The following is an 18,425-nucleotide window of genomic DNA, read 5'->3' as shown; positions in this document are numbered from 1 at the left end:
ATTTTCCATCCATGCTGTCGCAAAGGGTAGAAGCTCCTTCTTTTTTATGCTATGTAATAGTCAGTTGTGTAAATGTACCACAGTTTTTTTATTCACTCATTTACTGAAGGCAACTTAGGCTGTTTCCAGCATGATGGCCATTTTAACTGATGTGAAGTGGTATCTCATTGTGGTTTTAATTTGCATCTCTCTGATGGCTAGTGATGCTAAGCATCCTTTCATATGTCTCTGGGCCCTCTGTGTGTCCTGGGAGAAGTGTCTGTTTGGGTCTTTTGTCCATTTTTAATGGGATTATTTGTCTTCCTGGTGTGGAGTTGTGGGAGTTTTTTATATATTTGGGGGATAAGACCCTTGTCAAGATATCATTGGCAAATATGTTTTCCCATATGGTTGTCCCCTTTTTATTTTCTTGATGTTTTCTTTAGCCATGTAGAAGCTTTTGAATTTTATTTTTTCTTTTACATACCTTGCCCTAGAGGACATATCAGTGAAAATATTGCTGCATGGGATATCTGCAATTTACCTGCCTATGTTTTCCTCTAGAACTTTTATGGCATCACAACTTATTTCATCTTTCATCCATCTTGAGTTTATCTTTGTGTATGGTGTAAGTTGGCGGTCTAGTTTCATTTTCTTGCATGTAGCTGTCCAGATCTCCTTACACCATTTATTAAAGAGGCTATTTTACTCCATTTTATGCTATTGGCCCCCTTTGTCAAATATTAATTGACTGTAGAGACATGGGTTTATTTCTGGGCTCTCTACTCTGTTCCATATGATCTACATGTCTGTCCTTAATGCCAGTACCAGACTGTTTTGATTATAATGGCCATGTAATATAGTTTAATAATCAGATATTCCAATCCATTCTATTTTGTTCTTCTTCCTCAAAATTGCTGAGGCTTTTTGGGGTCATTTATGGTTCCATATAAATTTTTTAAATATTTGTTGTATATCTGTGAAATATGTCATTGGTATTTTAATAGGGATTGTGTTGAATCTATAGATTCCTTTGGGCAGTACAGACAAGTTAATGATGTTAATACTTCCAATCCATGATCAGTATATGCTTCCATTTATTTGTGTCTTCCTTAATTTCTTTCTTCAGCATTGTATAGTTTTCTGAGTACAGGTGTTTACCTTCTTGGTTCAGTTTATTCCTAGGTACATGTATGCCACCACTTTACCAAATTCACTTATTAGGTCAAACAGTTTTTTGGCATAGTCTATGGGGTTTTCTATGTACACCATCATGTCATCTGTAAACAATGACAGTTTCACTTCCTCCTTTATAATTTGGGTGCCTTTTATTTCTTTTAATTGATCACTGTGGCTAGAACTTCCAGTATTATGTTAAATAGAACTGGTGAAAGTGAACACCCTTGTCTTCTTCCTGATCATAGGGGGAAAGATTTTAGTAATTTCCATTTGAGTATGATGTTGGCTGTAGGTTTCTCATACATGGCCTTTATTATGTTGAGGTATGCTCTCTCTACTCACATATTGCTGAGTGTTCTTTTTCGTAAATGGGTGCTGTAATTTACCAAATGCTTTTTCAGCATATATTGATATAGTCATTGATTTCTGTTTTTCCTTTTGTTTATATAATGTTTTACATTTATTGATTTGCAAATATTGTATCATCCTTGTATCCCTGAGATGAATCCCAATTGACCATGTTATATGATATTAATGTGTTGCTGGATCTGGTTTCCCAATATTTTGCTGAGGATTTTAGCATCTATGTTAAATATTTATTGGGAATAATAGACAGAAAACTATACTTGAAAAATAATTAAATTAAAAAAATGAGCAACAACAACAAAAATATTTATTGCTAAATAACAATATTTAGTAATATTGGCCTGTAGTTTTATTTATTTGTTGTGTCTTTTTTTATTTTTTATTTTTTTAATGTATTTAATTATTTTTTCAAGTACAGTTTTCTGTCTATTACTCCCATCCCATCTCTTTATCTGGTTTTGGGATTAGGATAATACTGGTCTCACAAACAAACTTAGGGAGTCTTCCCTCTTCTTGAATTTTTTGGAATAGTTTGAGAAATATAGGAGTTAACTCTTCCCTAAATGTTTAGTAAAATTCTAGTGAAGCCATCCAGTCCAGAGCTTTTGTATGCTAGAACTTTTTTTATTACTGTTTCAACTTCATTAGTTGTTATCAATCTTTTCAGGTGTTCTGCTTCTTCTTGATTCAATTTTTTAAGATTACATGTTTCTAGTAATTATTCCACTCCCCCTGGGTATCAAATTTCTTGGTATATAGTTGTTCATATTAATTTCTGACAATCCTTTGTATTTCTGTGGTATTGGTTGTAATTTCTCTTCTTTTTTATGATTTTAGTTACTTGGGTCCTCTCTCTTCTTTTCTTAGTGAATCTGGTTAAAGCTTGTGGGTTTGTTTATCTTTTCAAAGAACAGCTCCTGGATTTATTGACCCTTTGAATTGTTGTTTCAGCCTCTATGTCATTCAATCTGCTCTGATTTTGATTATTTCCTTCCTTCTACTCACTCTGGGTTTTGTTTGATGTTGTTCCTCTACATCTTGGAGTTGTAGGGTTGGGTTGTTCATTTTAAATTTTTCTATCATTTTTATGTAGGCCTGTATGGCTATGAACTTCCCTCTCAGGACTGCCTTCACTGTGCCCCATAGGTTTTAGGCTGTTGTGTGTTTATTTTCATTTGTTTCCAGAAACGCCTTAATTTCTCCCTTGATTTCATTGTTAACCCATTCACTATTTAATAATATGTTATTCAATCTCCATGAATTTGACAGTTTTCAAGTTTTTTCCTGTAGCTTGGTTTCTAGTTTCAAGCCATTGTGATCCAAGAAAATGCTTGATATGACTTGAATTTTCTTGAAATTGTTGAGGCTTGTTTTGTGTCCAATCATGTGGTCTATCTTTGACAATGTTTCACATGCATTTCAAAACAATGTATATTGTTTTTCTTTGGGTGAAAGTTTTGTATACAAGAGTTAACTCCATTTGATATGTGGTGTTGTTAAGGGCCACAATTTTCTTGTTGATTCTTTGTTTGGAAGGTCTGTCCATTGTTGACAGTGGGGTGTGAAAATCTCCTTCTATAAGTCTGTTCTTGTCTATGTCTCTCTTGAAGTACTCCACATTTTTCTTACATATTTGGGTGCTCTTTGGGGGTACATATGTGTTTACAATATTTATGTCTTTTTTAATTCATTTTTAAAAGGTTTTATTTATTTATTTCTGGGAGAGGGGAAAAGAGAGTGAAAGGGGGGAGAGAAACACTGATGTGTGAGAGCTGCATCAGTCAGTTGCCTCTTGCATGTCCCCAGCTGGGAGCCTGGCCCACAACCCAAGCATGTTCCCTGACTAGAAATCCAACTGGCAAGCTTTCAGGTCTCAGGCCAGGACTCAATCCACTGAGCCACACTAGCCAGGGCATGTATGTCTTCTTGATGAATTCCTTCCTTCAGTATTATAAAGTGACCTTCTCTGTCTCTATGGCCTTTTTAAAAAAATCTGTTTTGTTTGATTCAAGTATTGCTATGCTAGGTTTTTTTTCTCCTGTCCATCTTGGAAAATTTTTCTCCAACCCTTCACTTTCAGTCTGTGCACATCTTTTGTTGTAAGCTGGGTCTCTTGTAGGCATCATATATGTGGGTCATGTTTTCCTATTTATTCAGCTACCCTATCTCTTTTGATTAGAGCATTTAACCCATTTACATTGAAGGTTATTATTGACAGGTACTTACTCATTGCCATTTTCCCCCTTTGTACCTGTGCTCCTCTCTCTTTCTCTCTCTCACTCTTTCTCTTCATCTTCTTAAAGCAGTCCCTTTAGCATATCATGCAATGCTGGTTTGGTGGAGGTGTATTCTTTTAGCCATGTTTTATCTGGGAAACTCCTTATTTCACCTTCTGTTTTAAATGAGAACCTTGCTTGGTAGAGTAGTCTTGGTTGCTGGCATTTGATTTGCATTATTTGGATTTTTTTGCCATTCCTTTCTGCTTTTTTCTGTTTCTTTTGAGAAATCAGCTGCTAGCCTAATCAAAGCTCCTTTGTATCTGTTTCCCTTTGCTGCATTTGAGATTCTTTCTTTGTTTGAATTTTTCCATTTTAATTATGATGTGTCTTGGAGTGGGCCTGTTTGGGTTCATCTTAATTGGGACCCTCTGTGCTTTCTAGATTTGTGTCACTTTTTCTCTCATCAGGTTAGGAAAACTTTCCACCATTATTTTTTCAAAAAAAGTTTTCTATCCCTTACCCCTCTTCTTGTCTTTCCAGCATCCCTGTTATATGGATATTATTACATTTCATGTTGTCCTGCAGCTCCCTTAAACCCTTTTTTACTCCTTTTAAGTCTTTTTCATTTTGTTGTTCTCTTTGGGAATTTTTTTCTACCTCATCATCCAGCTTGCCATCAGTCCTCTGCTTCATCTAACCTGCTTTTAATTCCTTCTACTGTGTTCTTCATTTCAGATTCTGTATTTTTAATTTCCTCCTGTCTCTTATTCATAGTTTGGAAAGTCAGCCACTCTCCACAACTTGTATATGGTTGTACAGGTGCTGCCAGAACAAAAACCAAGCATCCCAGGAAACCAACACACACCCACAAGGTTATACCCCACCCACAATTATACTATCAACAGCCAATGCACCTATAGTAATAAAGGAGTAAAGAGATTAAGACTAGTATAAGTAAGGAAAAACGAATATTAGCTGACTACCTTAAAAAAAGAGATTTTGCAAGGGTAAAGGGATGGGCGATAATAAAAGTAGGGAATAGAGATGAGGCAAAGCAGGAAAGAAAACAAAATTTACTTTGTAACTAAAAAAGAGAGGAAGGAAGGTAGAGTAGATTAAGGAAGGGGAAGCTTGTAGTATTAGGTTAAAACCAATATTGAGGAGTTGGAAGATGATCACAGAGTAGGAGGGAGCAGATTCCACTTCCCCCTACACACAGGAAAAAAAACTAGCCTATCTATGGAGGAACAGAGCAAACAGCCAACAGTACCCCAGCGTATATGAAGACAAGAGACCAGAAATTATAGCAGACACTGAAAAACCAGAGGGTAAAGAGACTACTCCAGGACAATAAGGTCCCAGGGACCAGCACAGAGACATGGCTGTAGCCCCAGGCCTGGCGCCTGGTACCCAGAACCCAGAGCCTGGTGCCTGGCACCCTGTGCCCAGTGCTGAGTCTACCACAGACTCTTTGGGAGTTGCAGGACTGCCACAGAATCCTTGCAAGAGAACCAGGTCAACTGCTCCCTCCCTCCCTGGCCAAGTAAGGTTTTAGCAGCAGCTGGAGAGACCTTGTTGCTTGAAGTTGAAGAGAGAGGAATAGGGACAAAGAGGCAAACACACAAGGGCCGTGATCACTCACAGACTCTGTGGTGACCAACTTCAGAGAGTTGAGAGCCCCAAAGTGAGGTGCACTGACCCTGATAGTCACCCGTCTGGCGGGAGAAATGGGCTGTACTGAGCAGCAGGCTTGAGTAGGAGGAATTTCTCAAAAACAAAAAAACTGTTTGGGGAATTCTCCTGAAAAACAGCCGCTTGGCCTACTGCCCACCCAGGGAGGCTGCAGCAATCCCAAGGTTCTGTGGAAGGCCCTGCGTCCCCCCATAGCACTGGGAAGGGTTTGGGCCCAAACCCATGGGACTGAGTCAGAATGGCCAGGTGCACACCCCTGCACCCCAGCCCAGGGTGATGACCCCTGGGGAAAGACTGCTCTGAAGAGGACCTCATCCCATGAGTGGGGCACTGGGGAGAGGCTCCAGACTACCTCTTGGGAGAGTGCTTAAAAGACTAGCTAAATACACATTGGGAAGGGAGAAAGGCCATATCAATGGCCCCTCAGACTGCTGCAACAAGCAAGACCAGAAAAATCAGTTCAGCCAGATTGAAACAAACAAGAGGTGCTTTTTGGTTTGTTTGTTTTTTGTTTGTTTATCTTTTATATGTTTATTATTGTTTTATCTTTCAATATGTTTCCCTTTCTTTCTTTCTTGTTTTTTTAGGCCAATTATCTCTATTAGATTTTTATTTTTTTTATTTTTTGTAAAATTCATATTTTTTATTTAATTCTTATTCAAGTACAGTTTTCTGTTTTATATTCCCTGCCCTGCCCCCCCCCGCAGTGCTCCCCACCTCCCTACCATTTCCTCCACCATCTTTCTTTCTTGTTTTATTCCTCCATCCTTTCTTTCCAATTTTATCTCTTCTTCCACATGTCTCCTGCCTTTGTTTTTTAATGCCCACAAGTGAGACAAAAAACTTGGAACTGTGAAAAGACCAGAGTTTGACTCAAAGAGAAGGCATCCCAACAGTTGAGACAATGAGACAAATTTCACTTTGCTATTACAGAGATACTACAAGCTACTGCATATTTGTATTACTATTTTTTCATTATTCTTACATCTCTAATTTAATAGTATTTTTCTAAACCTCTTCTTTCTGTATAGTCTGCCAAGTTTGGCTGGTTATATTGTATCATTTGACAGATTTCCCCTGTCCTCCGTTCCACAGTGTATTGCTAATTTACTATCTTTCGTGTCACTTGTGTTCCTTTAGCACACTACTCAAAGTTCTATACCCCCTATTCATCTTATCCAGATGAAGTAGACTCTGTAATGATTGTGGCTCTAATATTATTGTAAATGATAGCTATTCTATATAATTGTAAATACTTCACAACACCCCTTCCAGATCTTAGCCCACTTCACAGTCTCCTGAATTTTATTACTGTAGCTGTTAACTCTATTCTCTAACACACTACACCTATTTACTATCCTTTACTCTCACCTTACCTCAAAATCTGACCTACCACAACCTCACTGCTTTCTAGATCCAACTCACAAGCCTTCCCTTCCCAACAAGAGTCTTATCTTCTGTCAATTCTTTCTTAAAAGTGGCTAGTTGGATTGAAGATTACGGTTAACACTATACATAGCCTAAAGATGTTTGATCTCTTCTCTACCGGATGCTATTGTAAATGTCATAGAATGCTCTCCTGCTGTGATAAACCATTTTTCCTTCCCCCACCAACTGATCACAAAAAAAGACTAGGTGGAAGCACTGAACACCAGGATATCCACTGCAAGAGGAAACCCAACAACAAAGGAACCACCAACAGATAACAACAGAAGAAGGTGAAGGAGGGAGTAGAAACAACACAAACCTCAATCCCAGACCTATCTGGAAATACAACTAAACAGTGAAGAAACAATTCAGTGAAAAAAAATTAAGAAGAGCAAAAGAGAATCCTCAAAACCTTGTACACAGGGAAGAACTAGCTTCAACATAACCTGCCCTCACCAGTAAAACAAATTAAAACAGGTGGTGGAGAAGGGACCATCAGTTAACCAGCTAGTGAAAAAAGCTCACAAAAGAAAGACCCAAAACAGTCAAAACCCAAAGACAAACACAGAGTCAACTTAAAGGACAGCCCAAGACCAGTGAGCTTGGGAGGTCAAGGAGATTACACCACTGAATCTCACAGGTATTCTACCACAGAAGTTCACATCATAAACCCAGGGAGCCAGAAAAGATCAATTTAAGAAGCTGAAGCTAACAAGAAGAGTCTCACAAACAATGGGAAGACAAAGAAACAATCCCTAAGTGAAAGGAAACAAGGAAGACTCAGTAAGAATGCTAGAAGAAATAGAGTCAAGTCAGCTATCAGACATTGAATTCAAAGCACTGGTTATCAGGAAGTTCAAAGAGCTCACAGTGAGCTACCAGCCACTACAGGGTAATTACAATGAACTCACTGAAAACTATATAAAAATGAAAAAGGAAACAGAAACTATCAACAAGACCCAAGAGGAAATGAAGAATACAATTTCTGAATTGAAAAACACAGTGGAAGAAATCAAAAGCAGGATTGATGAAGCAGAAGATGGGATCAGCGAGTTGGAGGACAAAGTAGAAAAAAAGCACCCAGAAAGAAGAAGAAAAGGAAAAGAGGCTCAGAAATAATGAAGACAGATTAAGAGAAATGTAAGACAATATGAAACATGATAATATCTGAATAATAGGGATACCAGAAGAAGAAGAAGAAGAGCAAGGGATAGAAAATCTAACTGATACAGTAGTGAGGGAAAACTTCCCTAAATTGATGGGAAAAAAGTAACACAAATGCAGAAAACAGAGAGTCCCAACCAAGAGGAACCCAAAGAGACCCACTTCAAGACATACCATCAATGAAATGGCAAAATTCCAAGACAAAAAGAGAATCTTAAAGGCAGAAAGAGAGAAATAGGAAGCAAAATACAGTGGGGCCCCAATAAGCTTAGCTGCTGACTTCTCAATGGAAATGCTCCAAGCAAGAAGAGAATGGCAAGAAATATTCCAAGTAATGTGAACCAGAGGCCTACAACCAAGGCTATTTTACCCAGCAAGGCTCTCAATCAAGATAGAAGGCCAAATAAAGAGCTCCCAAGGCAAAAGAAGTCTAAAAGAACACACCTCCACCAAACAAGCTCTGCAAGGGATGCTAAAAGGACTGCTTTAAGCAAAGGAAGAAAAAGAGAAAGACAGAGAGGAACACAGGTACAAAAATGGCAGTGAATACATATGTAGCAATAATAACATTAAACGTAAATGGATTAAATGCTCCAAGCAAAAGACATAGAATAACCGAATGGATAACAAAGCATGACCCACACATGTGCTGCCTACAAGAGACCCACCTCAGGACAAAAGACCTACACAGACTAAAAGTGAAGGGCTGGAAAAAAAATTTCCAAGCAAATGGACAGGAAAAAAAGGCTGGGGTAGCAATACTCGTATCAGACAAAAGAGATTTCACAAAAAGGGCCATAAAGAGAGACCCAGAAGGTCATTTCATAACACTCAAGAGAAGAATCCACCAAGAAGACAAATATTGTAAATATATATGCACCCAACATAGGATCACCCAAATATATAAAGAAAATCTTACAGGACTTCCAGAAACATATTGACAGCAACACAATTTTAACACCCTGCTCTAAAAACTGGACAGATCTTCCAAACAAAACATCAACAAAGATATTGTGGCACTGAACAACGCCTTGATGAAATGGATTTAACTGGTATATATAGAGCCCTTCATCCCAAAGAAGCTAAATATACATTTTTCTCAAGTGCACATGAAGTATTTTCAATGATAGACCACATGACAGTACACAAAACAAGCCTCAACAAATTCAAGAAAATTGAAATCATACCAAGCATTTTCTCCGATCATGAGGGACTGGAACTGGAAACCAACCCCAAAGGAAAAAACACAAAACACTCAAAATTATGGAGATTGAATACCATGTTATTAAACAATGAGTGGGTCAAGAATGACATGAGGAAAGTAATCAAAAAGTTTCTGGAAACAAATGAAAATGAACTCATGACAATTCTAAACCTATGGGACACAGAGAAGGCAGTCCTGAGAGGGAAGTTCATAGCAATACAGGCCTATATAAAAAAGATAAAAATATTTCAAACAAACAACCTGGCCCTATGCCTACAAGAACTCAAGGAACAACAACAGAGACAGCCCAGCACAAGTAGAAGGAAGGAAATAACCAAGCACAGAGCAGAACTGAATGACATCACAATTCTAAGGATCAGAGAGTCTAGGAGCTGATTTTTTCAAAAGATAAAAAAAAAATTCACCAGCCTTTCAGCAGGCTCATCAAGAAAAGAAGAGAGAAGACTCAAATAAACACAATCAAAAATGAAAGATGAGAGATTACAACTGATACCACAGAAATAGAAGAGATTGTAAGAAATTACTATGAAGAACTGTATGCCAAGGAATTTGAAAACGTAGGTGAAATGGACAAATTTCTAGAAAATATAATCTTCTAAAACTCAGTGAAAAAGAAGCAGAAAACCTGAACAGACCAATAACAGCAGATGAAATTGAAGCAGTAATAAAAAAACTCCCAACACACAAAAGCCCTGGACCAGATGATTTCACAGGAAATTTCTACAAAGCATTTAAGGAAAAGCTAACTCCTGTCCTTCACAGACTATTCCAAATAATCCAAAATGATGGAAGACCCCTAAACTCTTTTTATGACACCAACATCATCCTAATCCCAAAACCAGATAAAGGCACAACAAAGAAAGAAAACTTTAGGCCAATATTGCTGATGAACATAGATGCTCAAATCCTCATCAAAATATTGGCAAATCACATCCAACAATACATCAAAAAGACCATTCAGCATGACCAAGTGGGATTCATCCCAGGGATGCAAGGATGGTTCAATATTCGAAAATCAGTAAATGTAATACATCTTATAAACAAAAGCAAAGACAAAAATCATATGATCATATCAATAGATGCAGAAAAAGCATTTGATATGCTATAGTATGCATTTATGATAAAAACACTCAGCAAAGTGGGAATAGAGGTAGCATTCCTCAATACAGTAAAACCCATAAATGAGAGACCTACAGCCAACATCATACCCAATGGGCAAAAACTAAAAGCTTTTCCACCAAGATCATTAAAAGACAAGGTTGTCCATTTTCACCACTGTATTCAGTATAGTATTGGAAGTTTTAGCCACAGCAATCAGACAAGAAAAGAAAATAAAAAGTTTCCAAATCAGAAAGGAGAAAACAAAACTGTCACTGTTTGCAGATGACATGATAGTGTAGGTGGAAAATCCTATAGACTGAACCCAGAAACTGCTCATCCTAATAAATAAATTTGGCAAAACAGTGGGATATAAAGTCAATATTCAGAAATCAAAGGCCTTTTTATACCAACAATGAAACACCAGAAGCAGAAATCAAGTGAAAGATCCCATTTGACATAGGAAAAAGAAAAAAATAGATACCTAAGAATGAACCTAACAAAGGAGGTAAAAGCCCTGTATGCAGAAAACTACAAAACACTGAAGAAAGAAATTAAGGAAGACACAAACAAATAGAAACATATACCATGTTGATGAGTCAGAAGAATTAACACCATCAAAATGTCCATGCTACCCAATGCAATTTACCGATTCAATGCAATATCTATTAAAGTACCAGTGACATGTTTCACAGAAATAGAACAAACACTTCAAAAATTCATATGGAACCATAAACGACCCTGAATAGCTGTTGCAATTTTGAGAAAGAAGAGCAAAGTAGGAGGGATCACAATATCAGATACTAACTGTATTATAAGGCCACTATAATCAAAAGAGCCTGGTACTGGCATAAAAGTAGGCACATGGTCCAATGGAATAGAACGGAGAGCCCAGAAATAAACCCAAATCTCTACAGTCAATTAATCATTGACAAAGGAGGCAGCAACATAAAATGGAGTAAACATAGCCTCTTCAACAGATGGCATTGGGAGAACCTGACAGGAATGCACACACACAAAAAAGAAAGAAACTCAAGCACACACTTACACCATACACAAAAACAAATTCAAGATGGATAAACCATTTAAATATAAGCCATGACACCATTAAAGTCCTAGGGGAGAACATAGGCAGGAAAATCTCAGATGTCTCATGCAGCAACATTTTTACTGATATGTTCACTAGAGCAAGGGACATAAAGGAAAGAATAAACAAATGGGACCTCATCGAATTAAAAAGCCTTTGCATGGCTAAAGAAAACAGTATTAAAATAAAAAGAGAACAAACTGTATAACAAAACATGTTTGCCAATGATACCTCAGAGAAAGGTTTAATCTCCAAAGCATACAAAGAACTTACAGTATTCCACTCTAAGAAGACAAGCAACCCAATTAAAAAGTGGGCAAAGTACTTGAACAGACATTTCTCCAAGGAGGACATACAGAAGATCCAGAGATACATGAAAAGATGCTCAGTATCCGTAGCTATCAGAGAGATGCAAATTAAAACCACAATGAGACATCACTTTACACCAATCAGAACAGCCATCATAAACAAAGCAACCAACAAGTGTTGGAGAGGTTGTGAAGAAAAGGGGACCCTAGTTTACTGTTGGTATGATTAAAGACTGGTACAACTAATGTGGGAAACGGTACGGAATTTTCTAAGAAAACTAAAAAAGGATCTGCCTTTTGAGGCAGCAATTCCTCTGCTAGGATTATATCCTAAGAACCATGAAACACCAATCCAAAACAACTTATGCACCCAAATGTTCATAGCTGCACAATTTACTATACCCAAGAGCTGGAAGAAACCTAGGTGCCCATCAGTAAATAAATAGATCAAAAAACAATGGTACATTTACACAATGGAATTCTATGCAGCAGAAAGATAGGAGGAGCTCCTACCCTTTGCAACATCATGGATGGAACTGGAAAGCATTATGCTGAGTGAAATAAACCAGGAGGTGAAAGACAAATACCATATGATCTCACCTTTGAGAGGAAGCTAAACAACAAAACAAGAAAGCAAGCAAAATATAACTAAAGATACTGAAATAGAGAACAGGCTGACAGTGACCAGAGGGTAGAGCGGAGAGAGTTTCAGGGGAAAGAGGGAATAAGGGTTTACAGGAACAAGTATAAAGGACACATGGACAAAACCTAAGGGCGGTGAAAATGGGAGGGAGGGGGGAGCACTGGGGGGGTTAGTTGAGATGGGAGTACAAGACAGAAAACTCTACTTGAACAACAATTAAAGTAAATAAATTTAAAAAAATTAAAAATTTAAAAATGCAAAATTTAAAGAAAAAAATATATTTGTTTATATCTAGTGAGATAAAAATGACTACCACAGCAAATATATATACATATATATGTATACCTTAATATTGATATATACTTATTATTAATATGTATATATGCATATATATTTAATATAATATCATCCTAACTGCAGAAAGATCTCCACCACAGAGATATAGACAACCAATGAGTTAAGATTTTTATAAGTAGAATGGGAATAAGAGGGCACAAGGAGAAAGAAGAGCTTAAGAGATGTCTAGTGAAAGAAGTTATTCTGAAAGGATAGAGAGAAGGAACGCTAAGAGTGAGGAATGAAACCCAGGCTAACACAGGGAAAAATTAATCTTGAAAATGAAAACAAGAAAGAGTAGGAGGAAGTTGAAATGGAGTAGGAGAGGGGAATGGTACAATGTGAGATTTGATATTCAAAAATAGTGACTATGTAGAAATAACATTGAAGAAATGCAACAACCACTTTATCCACAACCAACAAGAGAAGACTGATAAAGGTGAAGAAAGAATAAAGGTATTTTAAGAACAGGAAAAAGAATGTGAGATGACTAATACAATCACAAGTAATTGTGAGAGGCTGGAAGGGGGAGAAATAGCAAGAGCGTGGAATAGAAACAAGTTGTGGCAAGAGAGAAAATAGAATTTAAAACAAAAATATGAAGAGGAAGGAGGAAGGTAAGATGAAATAGAAGGGAAGAGTAAAATATGGGATTTGAAATAAACTAATATAAAATCTGGTGACATTTTAGGCCCAAACCTGAAGGATAAGAAATGAATATTAAACAGCTTTTCAGGAAAGAAAATAGTGCTTTGTTGTGCCTTGTCTACTCTCAGCTCTGCTAGGTTTAGTAGATCAGGGCCTGAGGAATTGTGTAGCTCATAGAGACTGGCAAAGGGCCCCTTCAGAGCTTTTTCTTCTTTCCCCTGTAGAAATGTACTCAACAGGAACTCCTGAGCCTGGTCTCAGTGATCTGCAGAGCCTGTATTTCCACAGATGGGGGTTGGGCTGGCCTGTCTGTGAGGGGATCTGACTGGCTACAGCAAATATCAGGCATTCAGCTCCTACCTTCCAGCCCTGAGCTTGCCTCTCTCTTGCAGAAGTTTCAGCCTGATTTCTCCAATCTGAGCAGCCCTCTGTTTATGAGCCATGCTGGGTCAGGTCTTAACATTCCTTCAGGGAACTCTGTCCCTCTGAGTTTTTTGTTAGCAGACCCACTGTGCCAGTGAGCATAGGCATGCACACAAGCATGGGAGCCCCTGGTCCCTGCCTAGTCTCAGGTCTCACTTCAGTCCCCCTTTTAAAAGAGTTTCTGTGCAGCCTCCATGCTGTAGTGCCAGTCCCTGGGAGGGGGTCCTGTTCTCCATGCATTCACCCTCCCCCAAAATCAGTCTCTCATGGTAAGGGCTGGACACTGTCTTTCAGAGCCTCTGAACAGTTTTAAAGTTTCAAGCCTCTGAACAGTTTTAAAGTTTCTCTGGATTTTCCCAAATGGCATTGGGCAGAGCCCTGCAGCGATATATATATATATATATATATATATATATATATCACAGGATAGTGGCAGAGTCCTGGCCCTACTCCCTCCAGAGAGATTCAGCTGTGGGCAGGCCTGCTCCTGCCTCACTGTTTCTGGAAACTGCACCCCCCCCCAGGCTTTCTGTCTCCACCCAATTAAGCTTTGAACTACTGAGCTGATCCACTGCCACCCCATCTCTGTGCATCCAGAAGTGCAGGGCTGGGCGGCTGTAGTGGCTCAACTCAGAAATCCCAGCCCACTGGCTCCTGGGTACCCTGTAGGTGGGCCAGTTTTTGCCTACTGCCACATATTCCCTGTGTTCTCATCTGCACATGTGCTCACTGACAGACATTCTCACTCACTCTCTGCTCTGTGTTTTGACTGTAAGTCTGGTCCAGGTCTGGCAGCAAGTGGACAGAGCTGCCAGCTACTCTGTCACTATCTTGGATTCCCTCTCTTTTTCATTTTGGTCATTCTATTGGGTGTGGAGTGGATTTTAATTTATGTTTCCCCGATGACTAATGCAATCGATCACTTTTTATGTGTGTTACCAGGAAGCCATGTTTTATAAGGTGTCTGTTCAACACTTTGACCTTTTGAGGTTTTTGAGTACTATTTATAGATTTGTATGGGATCTTAATAATTATGAATTTGAGTCATTTGTCATTTATAGGCAATGCAAATATTTCCTCCCACCATGTGGCTTGCTTTTGTACCACTGTCTTTTATTTAACCGACTTTAAAAAATTACTAACTTACTTTTAGACAAAGGAGGAGGGAGGGAGAAGAGAGGGAGAGAAACATCAATGTGTGGTTGTCTTTCACATGCCCCTCACCAGGGACCTGGCCAGCAACCCTGTCATGTCCCCTGACTGGGAATCAAACCAGTGACCTTTTGGTTCACAGGCCAGCACTCAATCCACTGAGCCACTCCAGCCAGGGCTGTATCATTGTCTTTTAATAAAGAGAGCTTTCAAATTATAATATATACCAAGTCATTCTCTTTTACCTTTGTGGTTGGCAGTATTCTTTGTTCTGTTTAAGTAATTTCTACATCTAACAATATCATGGAGATATTCTCTTATGTTTTCTTCTAAAAATTTATTTATATCTACATTTTTATAACTAAAATTCATCTATAATTTATTTTTGTATATAATAAAATCAATCAATCAATCCTGACACCTTACTACCTACCCCTCCATCTCCCTCTCTCTCTCTCTCTCTCTCTCTCTCTTTGCTTTTGGATTTTCTGTTATGACCCATTAGTCTATTTATCTATCGATGTCTATAGCTTTAACATACCTGTAGCTTTAAAATTTTAATATAGGTTTTGATATCAGATACTGAATTTGCATTCATTATAAATTCTCCAGGTGTATTATTTTTCTGCAAGATTGTGTTAGCTATTGTTAACAGTTTTGTATTTCTATATATACTTTAGAATTAGCATAGTTTTCTTTATATTTATGAAGCTTGCTGTTTACTGGCTTCTTGAATCTTTGAATAGATAATTTTCATAGGTTTTAAACATGGTTGTCTATTGCCCTGGCAGATGTGGCCCAGTGAATTGAGTGCCAGCCTGCAAACCAAAGGTTCACCAGTTTGATTCCCAGTCAGGGCATATGTGTGGGTTGCGGGCCAGGCCCCCTTTAGGAGGTGTATTAGAGGCAAATATGCATTTATGTTTCTCTCCCTCTCTTTCACATTCCACTCCCCTGTCTTTAAAAATAAATATATAAAATCATTATTAATGATTGCCTTTAGCTATTTAATTACTGCTTTTGCTCCCTTCTTTTTCTGTTTTTTCTTCTGCAGAATTAAATATTACACTTTATTTCACTCTCTCTCACATTGTCCTTACTCTTTTCTATATTTTTATTTGTCTGTACTTCAGTTTTGTTATTTTCTATATGCCCAATTTTAAGTTCTTTAATCCTCTCTTCTGTTCATTGACTACACTGAATTCTGTATTTTCGATATTGTACTTTTCTATAAGTAATTTCCAATTTATTTTTCTTTATAAATTCAAATTTTGTGTTGAAATTCCCTATCTTTATCTATTTTATTAATCTGTTTTTCTTTTTATTTCTCTATTTTTTTACTGTTCTTCAAGTACAGTTGTCTCCATTTCCCCCCTCACCACTGCCACACACTGCAGCCATCCCTAATTCTCACCTATGATCCTACTCTGTTTTGGCTTTATCCATGTGTCCATTATACATGTTCCTTGAAAGTCATTCCCACTTTTCCCATGTTATCCACTCCTAATTCCCCTCTGGTTACTGTAGGTTTGTTCTTTATTTCAATATCTTTGGTTATATTTTGCTTGCTAGTTAGTTTTGTTGATGAGGTTCCACTTATAGGAGGGATCATATGGTATTTTTCTTTCACTGCCTGGCTTATTTCACTCAGAATAATGCTTTCCAGTTCCATCCATGCTGTTGCAAAGGGTAGGAGCTCCTTCTTTCTTTATATTGCATAGTATTCCATGGTATAAATGCACCTCAGTTTTTGGATCCACTCATTTACTGATGGGCACTTAAGTTGGTTCCAACAGTTGGCTATTATAAGTTGTGCTGCTATGAACATTGGGGTGCAGAGGTTGTTTTGGATTGGTGTAACAGGATTCTTAGGGTTAATCCCAGCAGTAGAAGTGCTAGGTTGAAATGCGATTTCATTTTTAGTTTTCTGATGAAATTCCATACTGTTTTCCACAGTGACTGCACCAATCTGCATTCCCACCAAGAGTGTACTAGGGTTCCCTTTTCTCCACAACCTCATTAGCATTTGTTGTTTGTTGATTTGGTTATGATGGCCATTCTGACTGGTGTGAAGTGGTATCTCATTGTGATTTCAATTAGCATCTCTCTGATGGCTAGTGATGCTGAGCATCCTTTCATATATCTCTGGGCCCTCTGTATGTCCTCCTGGGAGAAGTGTCTGTTCAGGTCCTTTGCCCATTTTTAAATTTGATTGTTTGTTTCCCTGGAATGAAGTCATGTGAATTCTTTACATATTTTGGGTATCAAACCCTTGTCTGAAGTATTATTTGCAAATATATTTTCCCATGTGGTTGGTTTCCTTTTCTTTTTGGTGATGTTTTCTTTAGCTCGGCAGAAGCTTTCTTATTTTGAAGAAGTCAGATTTATTTAATCTTTCCTTTATGCCCCTTGCTCTAGGGGACATATAGGTGAAAATTTGCTGTGAGGAATATCTGAGATTTTCCTCCCTATGTTCTTGTCTAGCACTTTTATGGTGTCATGACTTATATTTAAGTCTTTAATCCATCTTGAGTTTATTTTTGTATATGGTGTAATTTGTTGGTCAAGTTTTACTTTTTTGCATGTAGCTGTTCAGATCTCCCAACACTATTCATTTAAGAAGCTTATTTACTCCATTTTATGCTTTGGCCTACTTTGTCAAATATTAATTGACCATAGAGACTTGGGTTTATTTCTGTCCTCTCTCTTCCATGGAACAGATATATGTTTCTGCTCTTATGCCAGTGCAAGACTGTTTTGATTACTGTGGCCTTGTAATGTAGTTTTATGTCAGGTATTGTGATCCACTCTACTTTGTTCTTCCTTCTCAAAATTGCTGCAGTTACTCAGGATGGTTTATGGTTCCATATAAACTTTTGAAATGTTTATTTTATATGTGTGAAATATGCTATTGGCATTTTAATAGAGATTGCATTGAATCTATAAATTGCTTTCAGTAGTATGGACATTTTGATGATGTTAACTCTTCCAACTCATGAACATAGTATATCCTTTCATTTATTTGTGTCTTTTAAAATTTCTTTCTTTGGTGTTGTGTAGTTTTCAGGTCTTTTACTTCCTTGTTTAGGTTTATTCCTAGCTACTTTATTTTTCTTGTTGCTGTAGCAAAGGAAATTTTATTCCTGATTTATGATCCTGATATTTCATTTTTGGTGTACAAAAATGGCTTTGTTTTCTGAATATTGATATTGTATCCCACTGTTTCACCAAATTCATTTATTAGGTCAAGTAGTTTGTTGGTGGAGTCTATAAGGTTTTCTATGTACATTGTCATGGTATCGGCAAACAATGACAATTTTGCTTCCTTCTTTCCAATTTGGATGTCTTTTCTTTCTTTTTCTCATCTCATCACTGTGGCTAAGAATTCCAATGCTATGTTGAATACAAATGGTGAAGCAGAAATCCTTGTCTTATTCCTGATCTTAGTGGGAAAGCTGTTAGTTTTTTCCCCACTGAC

The 18,425-nt window shown here is 37.6% G+C and overlaps 1 protein-coding gene across 2 annotated transcripts in view; it reads right to left on the bottom strand.

Moving 5' to 3' along the window:
• Positions 1-18,425, bottom strand: part of GABRA3 (gamma-aminobutyric acid type A receptor subunit alpha3) — a 386,743-nt gene that overhangs the window by 88,593 nt on the left and 279,725 nt on the right. The window lies entirely within an intron of this gene.

The sequence above is a fragment of the Sturnira hondurensis genome, unplaced genomic scaffold, assembly GCF_014824575.4.
Source record: "Sturnira hondurensis isolate 20B ecotype Veracruz unplaced genomic scaffold, ASM1482457v3 Scaffold0010476, whole genome shotgun sequence".
NCBI lineage: Eukaryota > Metazoa > Chordata > Mammalia > Chiroptera > Phyllostomidae > Sturnira > Sturnira hondurensis.
Note: the sequence above shows the minus strand (reverse complement) of the source record. Positions and strands in the feature narration are given on the sequence as shown.